This window comes from Hibiscus syriacus, unplaced genomic scaffold (assembly GCF_006381635.1).
Source record: "Hibiscus syriacus cultivar Baekdansim isolate YM2019G1 unplaced genomic scaffold, ASM638163v2 tig00110377_pilon, whole genome shotgun sequence".
NCBI classification, from domain to species: Eukaryota; Viridiplantae; Streptophyta; class Magnoliopsida; order Malvales; family Malvaceae; genus Hibiscus; species Hibiscus syriacus.
In genome coordinates, this window is record NW_024062711.1 from 2,972,222 (window position 1) to 2,997,569 (window position 25,348).

Below are 25,348 nucleotides of genomic sequence, written 5' to 3' on the forward strand. Positions count from 1 at the left end.
ATTTAAACTATATACTTAAATTAAAAGAAAAAGAAAAAAATATAATTACATAAATTGGAAAGATATACCGTCTGTATTCATACCATTGGCTGCCAAAGGAGTTGAAAATAGAATATGGGTTCATAAGAACAAAAATATAAAATTTAGGGGGTGAAAAGGAGGAATATCCCTTCTCAAGTTTGGTTTCAAGTAAATTATTGTAGAGTCCAACGGCTAGTACTCAAAACGGCAACCTCAACAGTCGAAAATTTCAAATATTTGTCCCCGAAAATCACTCTCTCTCTTCACTCTTCTCTAAGAGCGCTCTCTTCAGTCTTCACTCTTCTTTAAATTATCTTTTTCCCTTCTAACTTTCCGCGAACCTTTCTTCGTAATTGATCATCGTTGCAAAAGCGCTAAGTTCCTTAGGGTTTAGGCAAAGAAAACTGGTTTTCGAAGATGATGCAAGATGTGTGGAATGCTCCTCCTGGATTCAGGCCTTCTAAATCTGCCCCAACTTCTCCGACTAAGCCTCTCGGGGTTTCGAGGACTCGGTCCGAGTCCTTCCATCCCATCCACAAAGTCCCAGTTGGCGACTCCCCTTATGTTAGAGCCAAGAATGTTCAAGTAATCATTTTGGGTCTTTTTTCAATTTGTTTGCAGTACACTCAAAACTTGATTTTGTTTTATTGTGTTGCTTTTTTATTGATTCAGTTGGTAGAAAAAGATCCAGAGAGGGCGATTCCTCTGTTCTGCCAGCCATTAATGCAAGGGATAGAGTGGATAGTGCTCTGAAAGATATGGAACAAAATAGAGCTGAGGAAGCCATTGAAGCTATAAAATTACTGCGTAGTAGATGCTCAGATCGAGCCCATGAACCTCTAGATAACATTCTATTAGATCTCTACAAGTTATATCAAGTTGCGTTATTTTATTGGTTGTTAGTGGTTCTAATTCTACAGAGATATGGAAGATTGGATGACCAAATAGCATTATTGAAGCACAAGTTGTATTTGATTCAACAAGGGCTGGCTTTCAATGGGAAACGCACCAAAACAGCCAGATCTCAAGGGAAGAAGTTCCAAGTCTCTGTGGAACAAGAAGCAACTCGCTTGCTGGTAAGACTTCAAAGTTACAATTTTTTATTGATGTTCCTTGATATGGGATTCATGTAATTATGGAAGTTTTTATGCTTTGGGACTATTTCAGGGAAACTTGGGATGGGCATTGATGCAGCAAAACAATCATGTTGAAGCTGAAGATGCGTATCGGCGGGCGCTTTCCATTGCTCCTTATAACAACAAGATGTGTAATCTGGGTATTTGCTTGATGAAGCAAGGTAGAATCACAGAGGCTAAAGGAACTTTACGGAGAGTGAAACCGGCTGTGGCCGATGGACCAAGAGGGGTTGATTCGCACCTCAAGGCCTATGAGAGGGCACAACAGATGCTCAAGGACCTTGAGTCAGAGATGATGAATAAGGGAGTTGATCTAATTGAACAAAGCCGACTCTTCGACGCCTTCCTCAGTTCTTCATCGATTTGGCAGCCTCAGCCTTACAGGGATACCATCAGCTTGCCTACAGCAAAAGCAGTAAAATCATTGGCACATGACGATTTTGCTGATGAGAACATCAATTCCAAAGTAATGACAAACCAGATGGTGATTCCTCCGCAGAAAAGTGCAAAAACAGTAGCTTTTAATATCGATGCACCTCCGTTCTATTCATCGAAATTCGTGAAGGAGTCTGTTTTTGGGAATCAAATGCATGAGATGTTGGGGAAAACGGGTTATTTCCCACACGAACGTAGTTTTAAAATTGAACTAAAATGTCAAGATTAAAACCACCAAAGGTTGCACAGCGGATAAACCTGTCAAACTATTGAATATTGAAACACAATGGAAAAGAACCGAATAAAAAACAATAAAGGAGAGAACACACCAAATTTACGAGGTTCGACGAGAATATCGTCTACTCCTCGACCACCACACCGGATGATAACTTCACTATATCGCCAATATTACAACAAATGGAATTCTTTGGAATTCCCAAAGTGGGAGAATGAAGAATACAAGAGGAAGAGAGAACTTGTTTTTAGGATAATTTCTAATGGAAATACTTAGGTCTATTTATAGTTGAGTTTCAAGAACAATATGTTCAAAGTTTGGCCACCTACCAAAGAATTTTCCAATGTGTACAAGTTAGCCCCCAAATATGAAATTCACATGTTCAAAGTTTGGCCACCAACCAAGATGAAATTTCCAATAAGTTGGCCACCAACCAAGATGAAATTTCCAACTTGTCAACTTAATTTCTAGACAAATCTAACAAATCTCCACCTTGGCTTGAAATTACCAAGCCTACTCAACTTCTTCAACTCCCCAAATTTGTAGTGCCTCTAATTGCGCTCACAAGCGCCACACACCCGAAGGTGTTCATACTTTCAGGATGTTAATCAAGTTCAAACAATGATTGAACTTGATTACTGTTACCACCTTGGTCATCATATCTGCAGGATTTTCTGATGTCGCAATTTTCTGAAGTAGAATCTTTCCTTCTTCAAAGATCTCCCGCACAAAGTGATACCTCACGTCGATATGCTTAGTCCTTGAATGGTAGACTTGATTTTTCGCTAAGTGAATAGCGCTCTGACTGTCACAATAGAGACTAATGTGACTTTGAACAACTCCCAAGTCTTTCATCAACCCGTTAAGCCAAATTGCTTCCTTTACAACCTCTGAAACTGCCATGTATTCTGCCTCTGTAGTAGACAAGGCCACCGTAGATTGCAATGTAGACTTCCAACTTACTGGGACTTTAGCAAGAGTAAACAAATACCCAGTAGTTGATCGACGCTTATCCAAATCACCAGCATAATCGGAATCAACATATCCAACCATACACTGACCAAGTGCTTCATCATGTTCAAAAACTAAACCAACATCCACGGTTTTTTGGAGATACCGTAGAATCCATTTCACAGCTTGCCAATGTCATTCTCCAAGATCATGCATGTACTTGCTCACAACTCCAACTGCTTGTGAAATGTCAGGACGCGTACACACCATTGCATACATCAAGCTCCCAACTGCATTAGCATATGGAACTTTTGCCATATACACTCGTTCTTCGTTAGTTTTAGGAGATAATTGAGAACTAAGTTTCAAATGAGAAGCCAATGGGATACTTACATGTTTGGTATTTTCATTCATGCCAAAACATTGTAATACCTTTCTCAGATACTGCTTCTGTGTTAAACAAAGCTTCCCTCTCTGTCTATCTCTGCTTATCTCCATATCAAGAATCTTCTTGGCCTCACCTAGATCTTTCATCTCAAACTCTTGATTCAACTGAGCCTTTAATTTGTCTATCTCCTTTTGACTCTTCTAAGCGATCAACATATCGTCAACGTACAAGAGAAGATAAATGAAAGATCCATCTTTGAGCTTTTGCAAATACACACAATGATCATATTTGCTTCTAGTATACTTTTGTCTCCTCATAAAGCTATCAAATTGCTTGTACCACTGCCTCGGAGATTGCTTCAATCCATATAGTGATTTGTTCAGCTTACAAACCCATTTCTCACAACCACCATCTTTGTATCCTTCTGGCTATGTCATATAGATCTCCTCTTCTAAATCACCATGCAAGAAAGTCGTCTTTACATCAAGTTGAGCTAGCTCCAAATTCAACTGTGCTATCAAGGCCAACAATATTCTAATGGAGGAATGCTTCACAACAGGGGAAAATACTTCATTATAGTCGATTCCCTCCTTTTGAGCGTAGCCTTTAGCTACCAACCGTGCCTTGTAGCGAACATCTTTCTTGTTATGAGATCCATCTTTCTTTACAAATACCCACTTGCATCCAATGGCTCTTTTACCTTTCGGGAATTGTGCCAGTTTCCAAGTGTCGTTCTTTTGGAGAGATTGCATTTCTTCATCCATGGCACTTTTCCACTTATCACTTTCCAAGCTTTGTATTGCTTCTTGGTAAGTGATAGGGATATCATCATCAACAACTGGAAGAGCATAGGCCACCATATCAACAAATCGAGCAGGTCTACGAATTTCTCTCATTGGCCTTGTAACTGTAAGTGTTTCTGGTGTCTCCAATGGTTCTTGGGTTTGAACCTCTTCATCTTCTGATTCTTCTATTGGATTTGAAGAATCAGCTGCATCAACTTCTGGGATCATCGTCTGCTGAAACTCCATCTATTTTGGAGTATGCTCCACCTGCTGCGGAGTACTACTTGTATGGGCAGCTTCACTTATTACCTTCTTTACTAGGGCAGATTCATCAAAGGTAACATCTCTGCTATAAATTATCTTCTTGGTGTCTAAACACCGAAGGCGGAATCCCTTCACTCCATGGGTGATTCCCATAAAGAGAGCCTTCTTTGCTCTCGGATCAAGCTTGGATTCCTTCACATGATAATAAGTAGTGGATCCAAATACATGTAAGGAATCATAATTAGTAGCAGGTTTTCCAGACCATACCTCCAATGGTGTTTTCCTCCTATCGCTGATGATGGCAGACGATTGATGAGATGGCCAGCATATGTCACAGCCTCAGCCCAAAATGCCTTGCCTAACCCAGCATTAGACAACATACATCGAACTGTCTCCAATAGTGTTCGATTCATACGCTCTGTCACCCCATTCTGTTGTGGTGTATGTCTAACAGTGAAGTGTCGAACAATACCATACTCATGGCAAACGTCAAAGAATGGGTCACTTTTATATTCCCCTCCATTGTCCGTCCTAAGACGTTTGATCTTTCTACCAGTCTGGTTCTCGATCATATTTTTCCATTTCAGGAAAATTTGAAGCACTTCATCTTTAGACTTCATCAGATACACCCAAACTCTTCTGGAAAAGTCATCTACAAAAGTTACAAAATAATGGTTTCCTCCCAAAGACGATGTCTTTGAAGGACCCCATACATCTGAGTGAATATAATCTACAATACCTTTTGTATTATGTATAGTGGTGCCAAACTTCACTCTCTTCTGCTTTCCCAGAACACAATGCTCGCAAAAGTTCAATTTGCAAGCCTTTGCACCTTTCAACAATCCTTTCTTTGCCAAAATTTGCAAGGATTTCTATCCAGCATGTCCCAACCGCATATGCCACAACTGGGTTGCGTCCAAATCATCACCTCCGGAAGCTGCTGCAACTGCTCCAATAATTGTACTATCTTGGTAGTAATACAAATTATTTTTCCTGATGCCCTTCATCATCACAAGTGTGCCATATGTGACTTTTAAAACTCCATCGCTCATAGTGACTACTGAGCATTTGGATTCTAAGGCTCCCAACGAGATGAGATTTTTCTTCAAACTGGGCACGTATAGGACATCTGTCAGAACTCTGGTTGATCCATCTTGATTCTTCAATCTAATTGAACCTATCCCAACAGTTTTACAGGCATTGTCATTGCCCATATAAACAACTCCTGCATTTAGTTCCACTAAATCGGAGAACCACTCCCGATTAGGGGACATATGATAGGTGCAACCCGAATCTAATATCCACTCATCGGAATGGAATGTTGTTGATGAAGCAACCAATGATATGACAGAGTCATGTGCATCATGCTCTACAACACATGCATCTGGAGCAGCTTTTCCTTTCTTCTTTAGCTTCGGACAATCTTTCTTCCAATGGCCTTTCTCATGACAAAAGGCACATTCATCTTTTCCCAGTCTGGACTTCGACTTTGATCTCCCTCTCCAATTTGGCTTTTGACTTTTCGAGCGACCTCTTGCCACCATGGCCTCTGCTGCTTCGTACTTTCTCTCCTTCTTGGTTTTCTTCCTGAGTTCATAACTATACAAAGCAGCAGTTACATCTTTAAGGGTAACATTATCCTTACCATGAAGTAATGTTGTCTCAAGGTGCTCAAATTCATCTGGAAGAGATGACAACAACATCAAAGCCAAATCTTCATCTTTGAAGGTTTCATCCATGCCCAATAAGTCTTCCACTAGCTCATTGAAAGCAGTGATGTGTTCATTCATACTGGTGTCTGGCTGGTAATCAAATCTGAACAATCTTTTATTCATGTGGAGACGATTCTGAGAGCTTTTCTTCAGAAAGTTTTCCTCCAAAGCTTTCCACATCTTACTTGCAGAAGTCTCGTTCTTGTAGCCATACTTCTGCTCCCTGGAAAGACAAGATTGAATCGTGCTGCACGCCAAACGATTTATTGTTCCCCATTCTTTCTCCTCCATATATTCGGACTTTTCTTCCTCAATGACGATGTCTAGACCTTGTTGGAATAAAGCGTCTAACACCTCGCCTTGCCACATGCCAAAATGACCAGATCAATCGAACAACTCCACCGAGAAATTTGCATTTGGCATCACCCTCCTCACCGGTCCAGATGAAGAGCTTGATGTCTCAACTGATCCGTATTTTGGCATTTTAATTCTAACGAACAATATTCAATATCACGAACTGTATCTTTTCAGCAACGGAACCACCAGGATAACCTCAACCGAAGCTCTGATACCAATTGTTGGGGAAAACGGGTTATTTCCCACACGAACGTAGTTTTAAAATTGAACTAAAATGTCAAGATTAAAACCACCAAAGGTTGCACAGCGGATAAACCTGTCAAACTATTGAATATTGAAACACAATGGAAAAGAACCGAATAAAAAACAATAAAGGAGAGAACACACCAAATTTACGAGGTTCGACGAGAATATCGTCTACTCCTCGGGCACCACACCGGATGATAACTTCACTATATCACCAATATTACAACAAATGGAATTCTTTGGAATTCCCAAAGTGGGAGAATGAAGAATACAAGAGGAAGAGAGAACTTGTTTTTGGGATAATTTCTAATGACTTAGGCCTATTTATAGTTGAGTTTCAAGAACAATATGTTCAAAGTTTGGCCACCTACCAAAGAATTTTCCAATGTGTACAAGTTAGCCACCAAATATGAAATTCACATGTTCAAAGTTTGTTAACCAACCAAGATGAAATTTCCAATAAGTTGGCCACCAACCAAGATGAAATTTTCAACTTGTCAACTTAATTTCTAGACAAATCTAACTTGAGATCCTAAAAAGAACAAGGTTTGGGTACTCTGCTAACTCTATGAGAGTGAATGAATTGGTGGAAGACTACCACACCAAGCTTTTCTCTACTGAAATGGAGAAACCTGAGATTAAGACCAAAAGGCTCTCCCCTTCATCTGAAGAGAAAGGAGACAAATCGGCAGATTTATTACCCGATAGCAAAGACTTTGAAGAGGCTATCATTGCTGCAGTTCTTGAACCAGGGAAGGGGACTGAAACCACAAAGATCTTTCCGAAGGAAATTGACAAGTGGCTTAAGGTTTTCCAAGACATTACTCTTTCTCTGAGTCCTAGAGCCTGACCTTAACGTAGTATTATCGTTAACTATCTTAATCTAATTTAGTTTCTTAAATTGTTCTGTTATGTTGGAGATGAACTTGTTCTCCGAATCCCCTTCAACCGAATTCCATACATGATGGGGTAGCCCTATGCATTCAGATGAGATCTATTCATTTGTTACACATCCAGCAAAATAAATAATAAATTTCATCTCAGCACTTCCACAATTGAAAAGAGTATAGTATTTTCTTTATTCCTGCTGTTCCAAAGGAGCAGCAAATTTCTGCTTATTCCATATCTGAATTATTTTAATTTATCAGTCTCATTTACATATGAATGTTTATAGTGTTTGTATCTACAATGAGGAAATCACTCAAAGAATCTCCTGTGAACTTCATAGTAGTGACTCAGGATTGCCACAGTTGCTGTAACAAGAACTCCCACAGCGAACTTCAAAGCTAACCTCGATGGCGAGATGAAACATAGCTCAGAGAGTTTCTTGTGGGAGGCTGCATAATCTCTGAAGAAAGCATCTTCATCCTGTCAATCAAAAGAATTCTCAATTCCACGTTAATAAACACAGTAAAACAAGTAAAATTCTTGTTCAACTTCAACTACCAACGCACCTTCGCGTAGAGCTCGACATAGCGAAGTAATTTGGGATCCTCTACTAGAGCCTTGTCGGTAGGAAGTTTCAACAAGATAATATTAGCTGAATTGACATATATATAAATTTGGTGTGCGTCAATTAATGGCTTACTTGAAGTGTGAATTGTCAAACTTCAAAGGATCCTTTGTCCAAGCACCCTCAAAACCTGATCTTTCAGGATGTGCTCTTCCCTGGAAAAAATCCACAACATAATTGTTTTGTCAAATAATAATCAAAACTTATTTAAAAAGCTTTAGCTAGTTTCATAATGAAAGGCATAGACAAAGTACCAATGCATGCCCCCTGAAGGAGCCACCATGTCCTTGTCAGAAAAACCCATCCTATAAAAGATGTACCTCAAATGTTTTGTACCTGCAAAAAATTAAACCCTTTCAGAAAAAATGCAGAAATATATATATACACCTATTCAACACCAAATTATATAATTAAACCTTAGTTGGCATCAGGAAGGCGCCCTTCTTCAGGAGATACCTCTGATTCCTGACATTTTCAGAAAGATGAAAGATGTTACCTAGACTAACATAATATGATCATTAGATGGATTTGGAGCTTCAGACGTGAACTTATGTATATATACCATCCTGCCTGGAACAAAGTCGATAGTCGGACCTCTCGTAACCTCGACTGCAACAACTCCGGCGAGCTGTAAACACCAAAACCTAAAAGCTGAAGTGAAGCGTGTGTTTATTAAAGCATAATAATTAAAGAAACAATGGAATGGCATAATTAAAATAACCTGGTAAAGGTCGGCATATGTAATTTTCTTAGAATGTTCAATTAAAAGTTTTGTATGTTAAATTTTTCTTGGTGGCGTTTAGTTATCTGGAATGTTTATGAATGAATTGGAATTTGTGAATGAATTTGAATCTATCAGGAATTAGAATCCAATTCCATATTATGTTTGGTTGTCAAGAAATTGAATTGGAATCTAATTTCATATTCTGTTTGGTTCGCAGACATGTCAGATGAATTTGATTTCAGTAATATAAAATGACAGGATTGTCCTTCTTGTTTTTTTTTTTGCTTAATTTTAGTTTGTTTTATATATTACATGTAGCAATATATTATAAAAATTTTAAAAAAATTAAATTTTAATTTTATTGATTGATTATTCATTTCAATAAATTATAAAAATCATGGTAATAAACATCATAAGTTAAAATCATCTTAATTATAGATGGTCATGGGTCGGGTTTTTGGTCCACCCAACCCGACCCGAGAACAAGGGAACCTCCATCCGAGACCCGACCCGACCCGAATATATGAATTAGAAACCCGACCCGACCCGAAATAATAAAAAAATTATTTTTATTCAATAAAACAGTGACTTAATTGAAAAAAATTATATATAGAGGGATATTATTGTAATTATTCCTAAATATATAAGGTAAAATTATATATATATTTTCGGGTCGGGTATTTTTCACCCTAAATCTGAACTCGGCCCGACCCGAATATCACACTTAAAAAACCGACCCGACCCGACCAAAATAAAGTTTCACCCGACCCAACCCGAATATACGAATTAGAAATTCGACCCGACCCGACCTGAAATAATAAAAAATTATTTTTATTCAATATATGAATAAGTTACCAAAAGATTGATGAGGGTAGTATGGTCAAATTTCAATTCCCTCCAACAATGGAATTGAATTCTATCCATTTTTGGATGGAATTCACTTTCCCTCATTTGATGTAAAGTTGAATCCATGAGGGATTTCAATTCCCTTGGAAAACTTGAACCAAACATGGGAAAGTGATGGAATTAGATTCCAATTCCCCTTAATTCAAAGGGATTCATGCCAACCAAACACTACCTTAGAGGTTTTAAGATTTTGAGGGAGACTAAGGGTTTAATCGAAAAAATGATATAAAATTATAAAAAAATATTTAAATTTTATTAAAATTATTAAAACTATGAAAATATATTAAAAAATTATATATTTTTTTTTTATTTTTACTTTAAAAAATATTTGATCATAGTTGGACACATGTCATATGCTGATAAAAAATATTGATATCATCCTAAATTGTTTTTATTTACTCACTTCTAAAATTTATATTGAATAAATTATTTTTTTTATAAACCAAGTATTCAATTTCAAAATCGCTTAAGTATACAAAAGGTGACACACTTATGTTCATTTTTTCAATTTAGTGTCTAGTGTTTATTTTGTTTTAGTTTGGTGCCTAACATTTCATTTTGTTACTACAAATGAATCAAGCCGTGATGGACCGTTAAGTTTGGCCGTTAACCAATTAAAAATGCCACATGGTATATTTTTTAATATTAAAAAATGATTCTGAAAATAAGAAATTATTTTATTCCAATTTGGTGCCTAATGTTTTTTTTCCAGTTTGGTGCCTTACATTTCTTTCCCTCTCTTCCCCTTCTCTACTCTTTTTTTGAAATTGAATTCAAGAACCCTAAATCTAGAAACAACAGTAACCGTGCTAGCTAGCTCTAGAATCAGCAGCAACCATGACACCTTCCTTGAAGATGAAGGCAAGTGTGGTGGTTCCTTTAGCAGGTTTCACCATTTGAATAGCTTCCTTTTGAAACCCATCAAACTGCAAGACAAAAACCAACCAACCATCAAAATAAGTTGTTAATCTTCCCATTTTCAATTATAAAAATGTCACTAATTAGCACAACCTATTAACTCACATCAGTAGTAATTGGGAGTTCAAACGACAGAGCAGCCGAAAACTCATCGAAAAGCTCACTAGGAGAACTCCAGACTGGCGCCGTCGTTTCTAGACCAGTGGGGGAAAAGGGGAAGAGAGAAAGAAACGTTAAACATCAAACTATAACGAATAATTTCTTATTTTCAGAAATCATTTTTTAATATTAAAAAATATGTCATGTGGCATTTTTAGTAGGTTAACGGTCACATTTAATAGTCCGTCACGGCTTGATCCATTTTAAGTAACGGAATAAAACGTTAGACACTAACTGAAATAAAATAAACGTTAGGCACTAAATTAATAAGAATCTAAAAGTGTTTGAACTAAAATATTTAAACCAATTATAATTTTATACCTTAAATTAATATTAAATTTTCAAGCATACATAAACTAAAAATATATATACTTAAAAAAAGTTTAAATCAACACAAACTAAATGGACTTCGTGATAATGGAGTTGTTATTATTCCTTAAAATTCGGATTGGAGTACCATAAATGTAATAAATAATCGGTTAAAATTTAGACCGGTTATGTTATATCATTTAACCGGAAATATTATCAAGTACAATAATATATTAGGTAGCGCTTATATAATGTAATAAGTAGCGCTTATATTGACCTATTTTCTAACTAAACAAGTATATTTAAACCAGTAACATTGTAAATTTACATATTACATTATAATTATCGGTTTTGATGTTTTTGGGATTGATACAATTTTAAATGTATCGACACTTTATGCGTGCACCTCGTTGTGCTTTCATTTTGGGAAAAATGTATCGACACATATTTAAAGAGTGTCAATACATAATGTAAACCTATTTGCTAATTAACTAGTATATTTTTACCGGTTACATTGTAAATTTACCTGTTACATAATAATTATCGATTTCGATGTTTTTTGAATCGATACTTTTCATAAATGCATCGACACTTATGCGTGCACCAGTTTGAGTTCTTCAATCATAAGTTTATTCTTTGAGAAACTAAAATTGACCTAACTTTATCCTATGGAGATAATAAGAGTATATCATAAGTTTGCGTTGAGAGATGTCTGTTTCTGGGTTTTTGTTCTTTGAGAAACTGATAATATGGTGGGTTTCCCACTGTTATTCTTTTGTTACTGCAAAGTTTTTGTTCTTTTCTTACTGGGTTTTGCTTAAAATATCCAAGTTTTTGTATTAAAAAATAAAAATTCTGAAATAAAAATGATCACACAAGCACACTTTTTTACTACCGGTTTTTTCATTTCGATATCGATTTTGTCATATTTTTATCTGTTATATTGTTATGGATCGATACATTTTTATAAAGTATCGGCACTTTATTGGCGCTATAACTTCTTTTCTTTTAAATTCCAAAAGTGTCGATACTTATAATAAAGTATCGACACTATCAACATATCTGGTAGCTCTTTACCGGATTTGTCATTTCGAGACCGATTTTATCATATTTTTACCAGTTATATTGTTATGGATCGATACATTTTTATAAAGTATCGACACTTTATTAGCGCTATAACTTCTTCTCTTTTAAATTCCAAAAGTGTCGATACTTATAATAAAGTATCGACACTATCAACATATCTGGTAGCGCTTTACCTGTTTTGTCATTTATAGACCGGTTTTGTCATTTGTTTACCTGTTTTATTGTTATGGATCGATACATTTTTATAAAGTATCGACACTATCAACATATCCGGTAGCGCTTTACCTGTTTTGTCATTTATAGACCGGTTTTGTCATTTTATTACCTGTTATATTGTTATGGATCGATACATTTTTATAAAGTATCGACACTTTCAATATATCCGGTAGCGCTTTACCTGTTTTGTCATTTATAGACCGGTTTTGTCATTTTTTTACCTGTTATATTGTTATAGATCGATACATTTTTATAAAGTATCGACACTTTCAATATATCCGGTAGCGCTTTACCTGTTTTGTCATTTATAGGCCGGTTTTGTCATTTTTTTACCTGTTATATTGTTATGGATAGATATATTTTTATAAAGTATCGACACTTTCAATATATCCGGTAGCGCTTTACCTGTTTTGTCATTCATAGACCGGTTTTGTCATTTTTTTACTTGTTATATTGTTATGGATCAATATATTTTTATAAAGTAACGACACAAACCGACAAGCTAAGTTTGCCGGTTGTCAAATTTTTTAATATTTCTTCATGATTTTCACCTATTACATTATTATTACTCGATATTTCCGGTAGCGCTAAACCGAATTTATCAAATATCTTTTAATGTATCCGATAACACCGTATATTAACCGTATATTAGTCTGCCTTTCCGGAGACAATCCTGTTCTTTTCTCATTCCTCTCTCACTGTCCTAAAAACGGTAAACTACTTAATATATGTATTTTTACCATACTAGACATTTTGAATAATTTCGTATTTGTTTTAATTTCAAAGTTTGGTTTGAGTTTGATTATGGGGTTGTTTGTTAGGCTCTGAATGGAACTATTCATCGCTGAATGTTGAACAGTTCAGTATTCAGACTGTTTGTTTATCACCTCTGAATGATTCAGTGCTGACTGATTCAGCAAAACAGTGTTGAATGATTAAGCATCAAAGTACATTTTGAATGATTCAGAGTCATTATCAAACAGCATGTCACATTCAGAGCTAATTCATGCAGAGTCTCTGAATCATTCAGCATTTAGATCATTCAACGCTTAATCATTCTGAAGTAAACAAACAGTTCCTAAGTTTTTTTATTAATCTAATGCCAATTTGCTCCTTTCATGTCAACTATTAATTTCAAAGTTTGCTTTTAGTTTCATAATAGTCTATTATGCATATTAAAAGAAATATTAGAAAGATGTTACGAAAATTTGCAAGAATTATTTTTAATACGTTATTCTATAAAAATGTATATAGATATAATATATTGATGAAAAAGGTGTATATGTATTTGAAATTTAATTTATGTGTTTTAAGTATATTTAATAGCATATCCAAGTTCTATTAAAAAGGATCATATGCATGTAGATAACAAAATTGAAGTAAATATATAATATATATTAATAATTTACAAATTCAATCAAAATATTTTAAAATTTTAATTTAAAATGTATACCATAATTTAAGGATTTACGATGCAAATAACCCTATATATCTTCATGGATTTATCTTGTCATCTTAAAATCAAGCTTTCCGGTGGCCGTCGAAATGAGGCAATGACATGAACACCTCAGAATTTTCCAATTCTATCATCCATGCCCCGCCCTCTTCAACTGGCTAAAATATACTATGACTTGTGAAATAATATCAGCTTTGGGTTCTGTGCTGCATCTCCAAGGTGGTATGTTGCAGTCATTAGAAAACAAGAAAAATACATTCCCCGGGGGCAATTTTGAACATTATTATAAAACATTTATTTTGGCCGTGTCCAATGCTGGTTGTCTTTTGTAGCTCTCAGAGCAGCTAATCACTGAGTGCAGACATATTCAAAGTAGTGAAAGAGTTAACACTTGAGAAAAGATAGTTTCATGAAGATGAAAAAGCCCGCCAATGGTGAAAGCAACAGATCATTTGACCCAAAGTAAAAAAAAAAAAACCTTGAAAGTTGAAACCATTTTTTTCCTTTTTGTAAAGCACTTTCCTTTTCACTGTTTGGTTAAGTTTTCTTGGAAAATTTTTTAGGAAGGAAAAGGAAAATTAAGGGTTTTGATCTGATAGCAAGAAAAAAATGGGGTGCTGGTACTCGAGAATTGATAGAGAAGAGAGTGTTTCACGTTGTAAAGCGAGGAAGGGATACATAAAACAACTGGTTAAAGCTAGGCAAGCTCTCGCCGCTTCACATTCTATGTATCTACGCTCTTTACGTGCCTCAGGCTCGGCTCTGGTTCAATTTTCGAGCAACGAGACCACTCTCCACCACCACCACCATGCGCCGTCGGCGCCTCAACCGCCTTCGCTTCCACAGCCTCCAATGAGTCCTGGTTCAGACACTTGGACATCTGGTACTACCACCGCCTCCACTGCTCTCCGGCCTCCGCCTCCACCTCCATCGAGTAGCTGGGATTTCTGGGGTCCCTTCGCGCAGGCTAATGCGTCTCGGTCAGTCACGGAGGAGAAAGGGAAGCTGCCACGTCTGCGTCCGAGGTGGCTGTCACCGCTGCGAGCGTGGACGCGCCGCCTTCCGTGGTGAGTGGGACGTTCTCGAAAGACACGGGAGTGAGCTTGCAATGGTCGTTTCCAGGAACACTAAAGAACTGGTTGAGATGGTGAAAGAGGTGGATGAGTATTTTCTTAAAGCAGCCGATGCCGGCAGCCATCTCTCGCTGCTTTTAGAAGTCTCAAATTCCAATATTTCAGCTCAAAGCAAAGGAGGTAGAATAGATCTCTCTCGTCGCCTCATTTTCCATCTCTTTTTCTTTAAAATTCCACCATTCTCAATCCTTTGCTGCAGGCAAAGTTTATAACTATGGCTGCAATCTGACAGCAACACCGTGGACATGGAATTGTAATCAAAGAACTGAAGGAATTGGAAAATTAGGAGAGGACCAAAATGTTGGAAATACAAGTGGAAGTGTTGTTAGCAGCAGCCATTGTTCCACCATAGAGAGATTATACGCTTGGGAGAAGAAATTATATCAGGAAGTCAAGGTGTTTTCATTAGTTTACTGTATGCAAGTTTTAGTTACACCATCTTCTTCATTAAAATCCCCTTTTATTGGCCTTTCATTTTGTTTTTTAGAATGCTGAGGCTATAAAGATAGAGCATAAGAAGAGAGTAGCTCATCTGAGGAAGCTTGAAGTGAAGAGAGCTGACTATATGAAGACTGAGAAAACGAAGAAAGAAGTTGAAAAATTAGAGTCCCAAATGATGGTTGCTTCACAAGCCATTGAAACTACTTCTGCTGAAATCATCAGACTGAGAGAATCAGAGCTTTATCCTCAGCTTCTCGAGCTTGTAAAAGGGTTAGTCTTGATTCTTTCATCACTCTTCTTCCATGGACTAAGTTGTTTTTATTTGCAATGATAAGTTGATAACTATATGGTGTAATGTAATTGTATTAGCTTGTTATGCAGATTGATGTGCATGTGGAGAAGCATGTATGAGATCCACCAAGTTCACACGCACATAGTTCAGCAGCTCAAGTACCTTAACTTCATCCCTTCGAATGAGCCGACATCCGAGATTCACAGGCAATCGACTCTCCAGCTCTAGCTGCAAGTCCAGCAATGGCATTTGTCTTTCTGTAACATAATCAAACCACAACGAGACTACATTCAGTCCCTTGCTGGTTGGCTGCGGCTTAGCCTTTTCCAGTTCAGCAAAAACCCTGTTTTAAGAAACAGCCAGGAATAAAAAATTTACTCCTTTTTTGAAGAGTGGCATCTTGCGGTGGACAGGATACTGGATAAGGTAGCATCTGATGGAATCAAGAGCTTCTTGACAGTAATCCATGCCATTGTGGTTCAGAAAGCAGAGGAGCATAAGCAAAAGAAGAAAACAGATTCAGCATTCAAAGATTTCGAGAAGAAAGCTGAGGAGCTTCGGTCACCGGAAAGCAAGTACAGCTCTTTTTCCGTGCTCGAATCGAACAAGGACCCCTTTGCAGAAAAGAGAAGAAAGGTGGACTTATTGAGAGCAAAGGCCGAAGAGGAAAAGAATAAGCATGAGAAGTCTGTGAGTGTGACGAGGGCAATGACTTTGAACAACCTTCAAATGGGATTTCCTCATATGTTTCAGGCAGTGGTAGGGTTTTCAAGTGTATGCATGCAAGCATTCGAATCGGTATACAACCAAGCCAAGAGTATCGAACAAGAGCATGATGTGAAGAGAATTCTCCCTAATTGAAAACAAAAATAAAGAACACAAAGCATACCATGAATAAACAGCCTGCCTTATGTTTACAGATGTTCATCTTCTCCAGGGAAATTGCCTCATAGCTCGTTTTAAAGGGCCATGGTAGTGTTAAGAGCTTTGAGAATGGTATTCAAGTATTGAATATGCTTTGAAATTCTCTCCTTTAACGTCTTTGCCTTTTGAAATATAATGATATTCTTTTTTTTTCATATATCCAAAGTGTTTATGGGGTTTCTGTACTGGATATTGTATGATCCATGTTATAGTCAAATAGTAAAATACACTTCGATTATAAACAGGTCACTTTTAGAAGAAAAAAATAATTTAATAATTCAATTAAAATATTATAACAAACCTAACTAAAATTGAAATAGATTTGTAATACATTTGATATAATAATAGTTTTAGTTCTTAAAACACATGTTCTATTAATTTGGTCATATTATATTAATTTGGTCTTAATTTAAAAGAATCTAATAATGTAATATCCTAAAATTTTGGCTAGTGACCAAAATGTAAAATTTAAAAGTTCAATGGCCTAAGTGTATTCTTGGGAAACATTTAGGGACCAAAGTGGTAATTTTCCTGAAAAGAAATTTTATGTCGTAAATGAATATTTTTACCCCAAGAATGATGTTTTCGTGGGTTTCAAATTTTTTATTCGAAAAATATATTAAAAGCTATAAATTGATAAAGTTCGAAAAAAAATTAAGATAATCAGATCGAATTGGGAATTTAGGAAAATCTAAAGGATAATATTATGAGGTTAATAATGTTATTTCCATATTTTTAATCAGTAGAATTTAACATGGATTATCAAATTTAAGTTGATTTTTCCATATTAAATCGGGATCCAATAAGAAAGATTTAATCTGGATGATAGTTGACAGATTGACTAAGTCAACACACTTCTTCTCAGTCCGAATTGATTACTCTATGGATAAATATGATGAATAATATACTAAGTAAATTATTGAATTACATGATGTGCTTGTCTCGATAATATCTGATAAAGATCTAAGATTCACTTCGAGATTTTTAGAAATCTTTGTACAAAGCCTTGGGAACTCGACTTAATTTCAGCACTACTTTTCATCCTCTGACTGATGAACAGTTTAAGCGAACTATTCAAATTTTGGAAGACATGTTGAGGGCATGTGTAATTGGATTCAAAGAATCATGGGAGAAATACTTTAGCAGAGTTTGTTTATAATAATAGTTATCAAACGAATATCAAGATGACTCCCTATGAAACCTTATATGGAAGAAAATGTCGGACACCATTAAATTGGTAGGAGATGAAGGATCAAGACATAGTTGATCATGATCTAGTCAAGGAAGTAGAAGATAACATAAAGATCATACAAGAGAATCTCAAAATAGTTGTTGGTAGACAAAAGTCTTATTCAGATCAAAGAGAAATGAGATTGAATATTGTCATAACCATTTTTTATTAAAAAATTAAATTTAAAAATAATTATGACTTTATTTTAGAAAATGTGAATTTTTATTTTATTTGAAATTTGGAGTCGTCATCGACATTTTTGTTAGGTAGGTCGAATACCTAAAAATATTTTTAAAACAATTTAAGAAAACTTATTTTTAAGACAAAAATTGGTATGCGTTTACAAAAGATTCATTTTAAAGGGTTCGAGAGTCGATTACGTGTGAGGAAGGGTAAGCACCCCAACAACGCCCAAAATTGGTACCTCTTGATTACACGTTGACTAAGTAGTAGAATTTTACAAAGTTAAATTCAAATTTTAAATTACAATCCTCTTCATTTCGATGAATTTGAAAATGAGTGAATTTTTTTAAAATATTTGACTCGACGAAAATTATTTAATTCACTCGATTTTATTTGAAAATGATGTTCCTTTACTACGTGAATTAACGAAAACTAAAATCCAATCATGTTGGACGTAATTTCATTAACCTACGACTCGAGACAACATTGTCTTTGATAATTTTTGAAAACGAGAGAACGAATGTGTTATTTATGAATATTGCGGTTAATAAATGGCAGGTGCATGATGGATGAAATATCTAACATAAATAAATAAATAAATGACACACACAAGATTTATTAATTTAGAAATTGACGATATGTCTTTCACTCGTAAGTCTTAAGGAATCACACTTCAGGCATTTTTGGGTTTTCCAACAGATCGCCCTTCATTTGAGATAACAAAAAAATAGATTTGATTTTTATTAAATTATTTCTAAAAAATAAGTATATTAGGAAAATGAAAATATATATATATATATATATATATATATATATATATATATATATATATATATGCAAACATATTTTAAAATTCATTTAGTAAATATATACATAAGAGTCAAAGTATATAAAATAAATATATATATTCTTACAGTACGTAATGTGTGTGTATATATATATATATATAAACATAATACGTAAAATGTACCCAAAAAAATAAATAACAACAATAAAATATATGGGTTTAAAAAAATAGATAGATACATGTAAAATTAAATATAAGGAAAAAGATTGGATAAAAAACAGGGGCCAAATATGTACTAATACCCTTTAATAAAATCAAAAAAATAGATTGCAATAAATTAAAATAACATGGGTTAAACTTGTAAATAATCCATAAAAAACTAAGATAGTGACCAAAATGTAATGTGCCTACAATTTAATAACCAAATTAGAACAATTAAAAGTCTCGACCAGTGGATTAAAATAAGACAACGTGAACTTAAAGGACCAAAAATGTAAATAATCCATAGCATATAATATTAATTAGAGTAGTGACTAAAATATAAACCAAGTAAAATTAGAAGCTCGAAACCAATAAAGCTCTATTCAGTGACTAAAGTGAATTCTTACAAACATTGGATGACCAGATGCACAATTACCCTTTCTCACCCAAAACGCACAACTACAAGGTTAAAACAACGTTGTTTTATCGTGCTTATATAAGTATCATTATAGGGTAGAAAAAACCCTAGCCTTCATTTTCCCTAGCCCTTAAATTTTTTTGAAGAGTTCTCCCATAGCCTCGTTGAGGTTCTTGGGTTTCCAGAAAAGAGTGAGGTCCTGTCACGGCGACCACCGATGACGAGCTCCGACCACCGTTCGCCCGTGACGAAAAATGAAGAGGTGACCACCGATCGAAACGTTTTATCACTCTGAGTGTGAATCCAAGCTTAGATTGGCCTAGAAACGCTTCTAGCGTCATAAATCTACAAAAGAAAGTTCCCCGGTTTCTTCGACTTCGATGTCCACCAAAGCACTTCGACGAACGACGATGAAGGTGAGTCATTCGAATATTTCTTTTTTTTCGAGATGGTTGCTTTCCCCTTTTATTTTTTGATTTGATTCATCTCTTATTCTTTCTCTCGAAATCTCTCTATTTTCCTCCCCTTTTTCTTTCTTCTTTTCGTTCGAATAATCCCCTTTTATGGTGATGATTTTTTGCTTTTCAATGTAGGCAATAATGACTGGAGGCGACGACGACATCAGGCGACTGTGGTAGAAGCTAGCAGGCGGTGGTAGCAGGCTCCCTAGGGTTAGGGTTAGGGTTAGGTTAGTTTCATGGGTCGATTTGGTGTTTTAGGCCCGATTTGGACCTGCTGCATTGGGCTTGTATTTTGGCCTACAAAAATATAAATAAAATTTTGTAATAATAATAACAAACAATTAAAACCCAGACAAAAACGAGTGTCTACAAATATCAAGTTGGAGATGAAGTATTTCTTACAGTATCACCTTGGAAAAATGTCCTACAATTTGGATGAAAAGGGAAACTGAACCCAAGATTTGTTGGTTCTTATGAGATCGTGAAAAGAGTTGGTTCGATGGCCTTTTAATTAGCACTATCCCTGGAAATGAATAAGATTTACAATATAATTCATGTATCGAGGCATCAAAAATATGGTTCAAATCTTTCACATGTTATTACACTAAAGGAAATTGAGATTTAATCAAATTTGACTTACAAATAAGAATCAATAAAGATATTAGAGGATTGGGTCAAAGAACTGAGGAATTAGTGATACTACTTGTCAAAGTTCTTTGAAGAAAATCATACTACTTGTCAAAGTTCTTTGAAGAAAATCATAAGGTCAAAAAAGTTATATAGGAAAAAAAAAGGAGATGAAAAAACAATATCCTTATCTTTTGAATCAAGTACGTGCTAAAAATTTGATGATGAATTTTCTTAAGGGGGAGAATTTTAATATACCAAAATTTTGGCTAGTGACCAAAATGTAATTTTTGAAAGTTTAGCGGTCAAATTGTAATCTTGGAAAATTTTAGGGACCAAAATGCTAATTTTATTGAAAATTTTATCCCGTAAATGAATAGTTTACCCCTAAGAATGATATTTTCGTGGGTTTCAAATTTTTTATCCAGATATTAAATTAAAAGCTATAAAGTGATAAAGTATAGAAAATTTCAGATAATCGGATCGAATCAGGAATTTAGGAAATTTTGAAGGATGATATTATGAGGTTAATAATTTTATTTCCATATTTTAATGAGTAGAATTTAACATGAACTATTGGATTTAAGTTGATTTACCATATTAAATCGGGATCGTTTGATTAAAATGGTGATATTGTAATTTTGAGAAAACTAAAAGGGCAAAGTAGGAAGATGACAAAATCTTCGTCTATATTTGAATTTGATGATGTAAGGATGATGAAAGCATGATGTAGCATGGTAATTGGTAATTATCATGAGATTTTAAGGGTAAAATGGTCTTTTTGCAATAAATGAATTTTTAATTCATTAAAACTAATTACAAGACAAGTGTTAGTAGATATTTCTTAAGAAAAATCAAGAGAGCTCTTCTTCTTCCTCTCCATGTATGTGAGGTTTCCCAAAGGTAAGAAACTTTTTCTTTTTAATTTTTCAAGCAACTTTCTTAAGTTTTTGGATTAAGACATGAAATATAGAATTAACCTACTTCAAATTCTCTATCATTAGGTATAAATAGTTTCATGTTTTTCTTGCTTGGATCATTGATTTCATGAAAAGTGTGGATGAATGGGAGAATGAATTTCAATGAAATAAAGATAGCTGTTGTAGATGTTGTAGAATCAATTTCAAGCATGAAATTTGATTAAAAACCATTAGAAATGCCTGAGGAAGATTTGACCATGATTAGGTTTCATGGAGAAATTTTGAATTTGGATTCTTTTTTATATGAATTTGATTGAGATTGCATGAAAATGATGTTAGGAGCTTGAATTCATGCTTGAATCAAGTTAGAAATCAAGCATAGTGAACCCTATACTATTCGGCCTTAAGGAAGAAAAAAGGGGAAAATTATACAAAGATTTCCTAATGGATATAATTAATATAAGAATGATTCTGCATGCTTTGAAATGTGATTTGAGCCAATTTGGAAATTTGTGAAAGTATATGGACCTATTCACATATTTTTTTAAAACAAGGGATTAAAGTAAAATTGTTTAATATTTGATTTACTATGCTAGATTTGAATGTTAGAATGTTAATTTTGATGTTAGAAGGTGATTTGGATCGTTTTGGAAGTTGTTAAAGTTTGGGGACTAAAACGTAAAATATAAGAAAGTTGGAATTGAAATGGAAATTAGTGTAAAGTTGATGGATAATGTTTAAACACATTGTTAGAATTTTTTAAATGGGTGATTGTTATCGATTTTAAGGTGAAATGTAACACCCCAACCCGTATCACATTAACTTTTCAAAACATTTACTCTTAAAATTTTGTTGATAATTTAAACAATATATTATATCAAAATGGTGGAGCAATTCATACTCAAATTTAACATAAAATTTAAATATTTTACCTTAACCAAAATCAAGTAAGTTTACAAAATTCGATCAGAACATTTTTAATTTAAACTTTCATTTACATGCCAACAAAATAACATTTACAAAGGAACATACAACTTAAATCAATTATGATCTAATCTTCTGTTAAGCTATGTTGTCTTAACTCACACTAAACTCGATCTTCAGACTTCTTTGAACCTACGTGTGAAAAACCACTCACACGCTAAGTCGTTGACTTAGTAAGGCATATACAATATATAACAAAACATCTCATCACTTAATCATATTCTAAGAATTTCATATAATCATATTAAGAATTATAAACACGTCATGTAACAAAGGCATAAATGCACCTATATGTATATATATCCTCATCAGCATTATCATCATCAATATTATTATCAACATCATTATCATTGTTACTATTCAAACCATTAAACCATCTAAACATATAATCTTGTACTTAACATTTGTAAACATCATATAATACATTACACAAAGCAACACATAACATCACATACAATTTATTTATGTTATCTCTTTTAATAGCCCATGGTACACTTCTGAGAACTAAAGATATGTGAGTGCATTGAGGTTGTTCACAAATGTTGTCACCAAAGCTCGTATAAATTGTACTGAAGTGCCACATAAAATGTCCCGAAGGACCACATAGAATGTCCCAAAGGACCACATTGATGTCCTGAAGGACCACGTAGAAATGTTCCGAAGGACCACGTAGAATTGTTCCGAAGGACCACGTAGAATTGTCCCGAATGACCATATAGATGTCCAGAAGGATTGCGTAGAACCCTTGACTCTTGGCATGCCAATTATACCCTCGACTCTCATATCACATACTATGGGCTTCACCATTTATATATTTCACATATCTTATATCACATAAACATTTAAATGCATAGCTCATTATCACATAACTTATATCATAATCTTATGTAATCACATACGTCAATGATATTATGCTTATCCCACTTTTATATTTAATTACATAGGTCATTTATATCAATTCACATAGGTTACCACACAGACATGTATTCACATAGCTCATAATCACATAGTATTACATGTAACACATAGCTCATGTATAGCAATACACTTAATATTTAGACATATGAATGTACTCATGTATACACAGAAATCATATTAATAACATGTTACTATTAATGAAATAATGCAATCAAAACATTGGAAATAGACTCATCGCAAATCTCATTTACATAGACCACCATAACATCAGGATATGCACTCACCTTAGTTTCACTTAGTCAAAGCTAAACACTTAGCACCCTAGATGGATTTTATAACTTTGAATCGTCCGGATCTTTCCTTCAATCAATATCTACACCAATATATGACCTAAATAAATATTGGAATTTATAATACTATAAGTCAATCACCAATAACTTGAGCTAAACAAAGTACTTAATTCACAATTTACATATGAATAGTATCGATACCCAAGGTATATTACTGATATTCCCTACTATGGTATCGATACTACACTTCAGTATCGATACCCTTATTACATTATGAAATTCGGCCCCTAAAATGGTACTGATACTTAAACATTGGTATCGATACCCCTGGTACTGATACTACTATTCCAATATTGATACTCTATGAAGGATTTATCCACTTTTTCCTTCTGGTATCGATATTGTTCATCCAGTATTGATACTTAAACCCAAACATCACAAATATTTACTTTGGAGTATTGGTATTGTTCATCCAGTACCGATACCCCTTGCCCAGAAATCACATTTTTTCCATTTCGAAATTCCACCAACACCAACAATAAACCTTACTTTTAACTCCTTTCAAACCTTTAAACTATAACATGCTTATTAAAACTAACCTACAACACTTTAACACACTTTATCATCCAAAATTCTCATAGAACACTTAGAACCAAAAATCATACCAATTATTCAACATGTTTTAAATCCATTTCTATTACTTCTAACTTTTAATTAAACCCTTGACAAATCAAATATAAAATTTAAATCCAATTCCTAAACATTTCTCATACATTCACTCAAAAACCCTCTTTACAAATCCCCACATAACTTCCCCTCTTTTAGTTTTTAAACAACATTAAGCTTTCCTTAAGCTTATATACCACCCATAGACCAAAACCCACCTTAAAATTCAAGAAATAATCAACTTGTAGAGAACTCACCGTTGGAATGGACACTCACGGCTAAAGGGAGAAGAAGAAGAAACATACACCACTTTCCAGATACTTCTTTTCTTCCCACTTATTTGCATAAATATCTTGTAAAAATGAATTTTTAATTCATTTCTTGTCTAAAGATCATATTGCCCTTATATCATTCAATTTTTGCTAAACAATCATTCACAAATTATTCAAAAAATCCCTGAACTTTTAAAAGTTTTTAAATTGACCACAAAGTTTCAAAAACTTATATTTTAGTCACTAGCCCTTCTTTGGGGATGTTACCTAAAATGGAAATGGACAATTTTAAATGAATTTGAAATATTGGGATGAATTTTCAAAAAAATGCTTATTTGTGGTTAAATGTGAATATTGAAAAGTCTTGTGAAATCTTGATAAGGATGAATATTTCAGGGACTTGAAATGTTATTTTGAAGGAGTTTAAGTTAGCATTAATAATGTGAAAGGGGATCAGTATGGATTATACATTAATTGCATTTCTAGCAACTTTATGCTAATGTGTGCCTAATATGTTAGTGAGATACTAACATGTACATCGAAATGCATATGTTTTGTAAATGATATTTGTATATATCATGATAAAAAAAACTAGATCGAAACAAGCTAAGAGTTAAGGAAAAAGTACAAAAGTGAGGCTTATCTCGTTAAATAAAGTATGCAAGCTTAGTATACCAGGTGAGTGCATTCTTACTTATATTATTATATATGATATGAGGAAGACTTGCGATGAGTCAACCTCAAATGGTTTGAAAGAAAAAGTATTTAAATCATATTTTGATC

The 25,348-nt window shown here is 34.4% G+C and overlaps 3 pseudogenes; 2 read left to right on the plus strand and 1 right to left on the minus strand.

The window, feature by feature from the left end:
* The first annotated feature begins 325 nt into the window (after window positions 1–325).
* LOC120121661 lies at window positions 326–7,630 on the plus strand (annotated as a pseudogene).
* A 97-nt stretch (window positions 7,631–7,727) lies between these two features.
* On the minus strand, window positions 7,728–10,173 carry LOC120121571 (annotated as a pseudogene).
* A 4,088-nt stretch (window positions 10,174–14,261) lies between these two features.
* On the plus strand, window positions 14,262–16,618 carry LOC120121636 (annotated as a pseudogene).
* Window positions 16,619–25,348: the final 8,730 nt, after the last annotated feature.